Source organism: Rousettus aegyptiacus, unplaced genomic scaffold, assembly GCF_014176215.1.
Source record: "Rousettus aegyptiacus isolate mRouAeg1 unplaced genomic scaffold, mRouAeg1.p scaffold_m13_p_10, whole genome shotgun sequence".
Classification (NCBI taxonomy): Eukaryota; Metazoa; Chordata; class Mammalia; order Chiroptera; family Pteropodidae; genus Rousettus; species Rousettus aegyptiacus.
The window spans coordinates 53,472,356-53,478,483 of record NW_023416285.1 but is presented as its reverse complement, the minus strand read 5'-3'; the positions used below and the strand labels follow the sequence as shown (position 1 = coordinate 53,478,483).

The 6,128-nt window shown below is 31.3% G+C and overlaps 1 pseudogene; it reads left to right on the top strand.

Moving 5' to 3' along the window:
• The first annotated feature begins 3,967 nt into the window (after positions 1 to 3,967).
• LOC118608840 lies at positions 3,968 to 4,086 on the top strand (annotated as a pseudogene).
• Positions 4,087 to 6,128: the final 2,042 nt, after the last annotated feature.

Genomic DNA, 6,128 nt, shown 5'->3' with positions numbered 1-6,128 from the left:
ATATTGTTTAGGGGACTGAAAACTGAATTGGGTTATAAGTGAGTAAATAACAGGTACGAGAGCACTTGCTGTGTTAGTAAGAACCAAGTTTGGTTTAGCACAATGTAAAATGCCCTGAGAAAAGATGAAGCATGGATTGTGGCCCAACATCTTCCTCCCCAGTGCCTTAAGAATCATGATTACCCTTTCTTTCAAACTGTGGGCCCAAGGCCACTAATAAAAACAATGGTCCTCCCAGGAAGGACATGTAGGCTTTGCCATATATCCTAGCAGGCCTAATTAGTTTTCTTTCTTCTCTTACTCACTCTCTCTGTTTTTGGTATCTGCTGATATCCCATGAAAATTTGACAGTATGTGAACAATTCAGACAAATAGAAATTTGAAAAAACAAAATGAAACACATTTTCAACTAAGTACCATTATCTTGACGCAGAGAATATTCTGATAATGAATATTTAAACTCATTTAATTCACAGAAAAGAAAGTAGCACTTTCTTTCTTATAGCAGTGGCTTGGCCTTAAATTATTAAAATAATTAGCCCTACTTCTCCACTCTAATGATGTAGACAAAATTATTGATTAGTCAACCAAGTAAAGCTGATTTTCATTTTCTTTCCCTAAGGAATCGACTGAAGTACTCACTCAAGTAAGTCATTTTCATTCAAACAAAACTAATTAAATATAATTTTATAATATTTTATTTTGTATTTATCACAGTTTATTCTTATTATTAGCAGAAAACTAAGCTGACTAAAGAAGAAATAAATTACCTGAAACTTCTGGTAAGTTTTCTGTATAAGCATTTATAACATACCCAGACTCTGCTTAGAAACTGCTGAACTACAGTCCTCTCAACAACAAAAAAACCTTTTTATAAATTCTCATTTCTATTGAAGTCTTTCTTATATTTAGTCAAAACTGTTACAGAAACATTCTTCCATTTTACCAGTTGTATAATAGTCATGTATCCACCCAACCTCTACTTCCTAATTATGTTAAAAACCTATTGATTTTCCATTTTGTCACAACAGAAAATTATCCTGAAGGCAGATGCCACTGCATTTAAAATTTCAATTTTAATCCCTAAAATAATCTATAGAGAGGTATATACAGATGGCTCAAAATAGAGCATGGAGAAAGGAATATTTATTAATCATAAAACAGGTGACAAATACTATGCAAAATACTTTCTCTCTCTGTTAATTCATTTATTTCTACAAGGTAAGTGACACTCAGAGAGATTAACAATGGCTCAGTGTCATAAATTCTATGAAAACAAATCACGCATATTCTGTGCTCTAAGGACCAGTGTTTTTTTCACCAGATGTGGAGAAGAAATTATAATCTGAAATACTTATTTTAATAAATTAAAATTTTATTTTCTTGCCTTCTTACACATACTTTTTCTTTTCTTTGTCTTTCTTTTTTTGTTGTTTTGATGTTGTCATTTATAGTTGTGGTGGTTGTTTTTTTACTTAAGCATTTTAGTCTTGAGGTTTGAATTAACCAACAAATTTTCTGAATTTTACAGTTTATTCTATGAATGTAAATACAGAATTAACTTTGTATGAATAAACTTTCCTTTGGTTGGGTACATTTGGTACTATTTGAAATTTATCCAAATAAATAAAAGTTTTTGTTTATTTGGTATGCCCAGGTGTGCTCTGAACATGGCATATTGGGATAATTACTTCTAATTTATTTCTATAACAAAATCACCCAATATTATCAGAAGTTCCCCTTGCCTCAATATTTCAAGACTGTTAATCAATATCAGACAACTGTGAAGCCATGGAATCACTTTAGGAAAAATGCTTACCAAATTATCCCCACTCTAGTAAGTTCTCTCTTTTTATTTTTAATTTAAAAAATTGAGTTATCTTCTGTAGTAAAAGCAAGTTAAGAAATGGAATAGATAACAAGTTCTCAAGTAGAAGATGAAACAAAATTAAAATTTTTAGGTTAGAAATTAAATTATAAATTATATAGCACAAATACAATAAATAAAAATAATTATAGGGATAAATTTCATTTACATGAGATTTTAATTCTTAAGTATTTGCTTATAATATGTCAGTTGATTCTTATAGCAATTCTTAGAGGTAGGTCAAGATACACAATATTATTTCCATTTTATAAAAATATCTGAAACTAAAACACAACTAGAGCAAGCTCTGGTTAACATTTCTTTATTTAATTTTTTAAATATGACTTAAGAACATTTTTTTAAAATGAAGAATAAGTGGAAGAGCCAGAAATTGAACCCAGAGAATCAATATAAACTACTATAAACAGTATAAGATTCACAATCAGAAGACCTGACATAAACAAACTTTTGATTTTGGGCATTTCACTTTGTTTCTTAGAATTTTTTTTTTAAAATATGATTTAGTTTTTTAGATATACTTGTGACATTTAAAGATATCTTCTCTATTAAAGAGAAAAAATAAGAATATAATATCTATAGTTAGAATATGAGATGCCTAAAGAAAGTTCTAAATATTTCCACAGAGATATAAATATTCTTTGTTTGTTATTATAAACATTTAGCTAACCTATGTTATTTCTTTCTTTGTTAAAGAGGTATTTTTAAGATTCTTGAATTAACTACTCCTTGGTTTTGGTAAGTGCTGAAAATTTAAACAATAATTTAAATAAGATATTTATCTGAAGAAGATGACCTTAATGTTATTAACTTTAATGAAATCATATTTTAGCCTGTGAAATATTTTTAATTCTGCTTCTGCCTTATAGATTCATAAATGTTAAGGTATCTGTAATTTTCACATGTTTTATAAATATTTTGAAAATATAAGAAATTTTCTTTAGCAATGATTATACATTCAGCCAAGACCAATGGCTTTGAGTGGAAATCATCTCAAGTATAATGTATAATTGTCACATGTATAATCATTGCTGTAAAGCCATGAAGGGGATCCGAGGAAACTAATGTGTATCAGTGTTGTTTTTTGTCACCTTTAATCTTTTTATATTATCTTTGCAGTATATAGGTTATCTCCTATCTTGAAATTCGTCTCACTTGATTTGTCTTCTTTTTCTTTATGTATGTCCTGTGTACGTGCAACAGGACAAAGTAGTTTTCTGAGAAATGAGTAATGACAGTAATAATAATTTATTGAGGCCTTAAAATGTGCTAGCCACAATTCCAAGCTCATTGTCTAAATTAATTAATTTCATGCTCACCAGAAAACTTATGAAGTAGTTAATACTATAAGCCAATTTGAGATAAGGAAACTGAAGCCCATAGAGTTTAAATAAATTGTTCATGATCACATTGAAACAGTAGAAGAGCCAAGAGTCTAATATAGATTTTCAGCCTTAAAGCTCGAATATTCCACTGCTGAAGCCAAACCATACCCAAAGTCAAGCTAGTGGATTTTTTAAAAGAATTTTTTAAAAAATTTGAGATACCTTGTCATAAACTCGATTGGCTTTGTCATGTCATTTTGACCTTTTTAATGATTTTTCTCACGTGAGAAAAATAATAGCATAAGTACTATGGATAAGAGCTGAAAATACAGTCTTTTTTTTTTATAAATAGCAACATTCCCTTTGCTATCATTATTCATATATTTATTCTACATTTTTAAAAAGCCGATCATGATCTACAGTCATGGCACCCTGAACATGCCTTATCTCATCTAATCTCAGAAGCTAAGCAGGGTTGGGCCGGGTTAGTACTTGAATGGGAGACCATCTAGGACTACCAGATGCTGCAGGCATTTAAAAAAAAAAAAAACTGATCATGTGTCCCATAATGTGAGAGATGTGAAAGAGAGAAATTCAACACTAAACTCACCCTCATTAAGCTCTGTTCTGGACAAGGACACAGAAATAACAATACAATGGGCTAAATGCTAAGAGGCATGAGAAGGATATGGTAGAACAAGAAGGTCAAGCTTCAGCATTAAGTCCTAAACTAAGTCCTTATAGAAAATTAGAAATAGTCTATAGCCATGCCACCCTGAATATGCCCGATCTCGTCTGATCTCAGAAGCTAAGCAGAGTCGGGCCTGGTTAGTATTTGGATGGAAGACCACTTAGAAATACCAGGTGCTATAGGCGTTAAAAAAAAGAAAAGAGAAGAGAAGAGAAGAGAAGAGAAGAGAAGAGAAGAGAAGAGAAGAGACGAGACGAGACGAGACGAGACGAGACGAGACGAGACGAGACGAGACGAGACGAGACGAGACGAGAGGAGAAGAAATAGACTAAGCAATGCAATGGCAGGGAAGAACATAGGCAAAAGATACTGAATTGAAATAGAAATAGAAACTAAAAAATGTATAATAGATTTTTAAGAATGAAATAATTTTAAGTGATTTCTTAAAATATCAGCCCAGTCATTTTTCATAATAAAATTATTTTAATAAAATCTAGATTTCAATTAGATCGAAAGGTTTAAAATGTAGAATGCAGTAATATTTTATGTCGAATAAACTATTTGGGAAATAAGAATAATTATTGTTTCTTCAAAATTGACTAAAAGAGTGAATATTTAACAATATTAAATAAACAAATATTACTTTTTATACTAGACTGAAGAACCTGGCTATTAATTTTCACTCACTCATTAATTGTACAACAAGTAGTTATTAAAATCTTACTATACACTATGTATTATGTAGGCACTGGAGAATATTAACTAATAATAGTTATAAAATATATTCTGCCAAACTATATGAATGAGTGTGTGTGTTCTGTATGCAAACATACATTATTTTGGGAATACAGAAGTCCTCCTTATCCATGGGGGATACGTTCCAAGACCACAAGTGGATGCCTGAAACCACAGATAGCACCAAACTCTATATGTACTATGTTTTTCCTGTACATACATATGATATAGTTTAATTTATAAATTAGGCACAATATGAGATTAACAATAATAATAAATAAAAGAATTATAACAGTATATTGTAATAAATGTTATATGAAAATCTATCTCTCTCTCCAAATATCTTCTTGCACTCGCTCTTCTTGCGATAAGGTGCAATAACACAGTGCCTACATGATATAATGAAGTGAGATGAATGACACAGGAATTGTAGTACTAGACCACTATAAGGGATTACTTGAACACAAGCACTGTGACCACTAAAACTGATCTGATAACCGAGAAAGCTACTAAGTGACTAATGGGTGGGTAGCATATGGAGTATGGACATTCTGGACAGAGGGATGATCCGCATCCTGGGGCATGTGTAGTGGGACAACATAAGATTTTGTCATGCTATTGCTGGAATTTTTTATTTAATATTTTCTGACCACAGTTAACCATGGGTAACTAAAACAGCAGAAAGCAAAACTGTGCATAAGAGGCAGAGTACTGTATAATTTTAATAGATATTGCAGTACTGTCTTTTTCCTTTTAGGTTTGACTGGAAGATCTTTCTTCAGTTTCTTATCTACCATGTTACTTCATACTACCAGCATGTTCGGATAGGCCTGTTAATAAGGTATACAGATTGAGCCAGCAGAAGACTGCAAGATATTTTCTGAATTGTTTATACTCTTTCTGTTACTTCACATTGAATATGCTGAGTCTGCATTGTGGTTTCATACCAACTGGGCTGATAATTATTTAAGATGTTTTTACCACTCTTTCCTGGTTATAGAACCACATTTCTTTTCCTCAAATAAAATTTCAAGTGCATTCTTTGGCATGTAATCATTTCCATTGTTCAGGCTACCAATGATAATATAAACAGAACTTTAATAATTTAAACCAGTTTAGATACCAACAAAATAACTATATTTTTTGAGTATTTCATTTTGCTTCTCATAATGGATAACCTTGAACACTGTAAATTATATTCTCCAACCAAAGCTGAGTTCACAGTGCATTTAGTCATCATTCTACCATCTCCCTGATTTATTCATGCTCATAATTTGCCACAACCTTAACCCCAAATCTTCACCAGAGCCCTCAATTTGCCTCTCTCGGTTCACATTTGTCACACTATAGTAGGAAGTAAAGTATTGAGAATGCAGGGGAGGAAGAAACTTTCCTCTACCCTTAAGATTCTTTTGACTGGTCTAATGATCAAATAGACATGAGACAGATTAGGAAGAGAATATAACCAAATTTAATTATATACAAATGTATG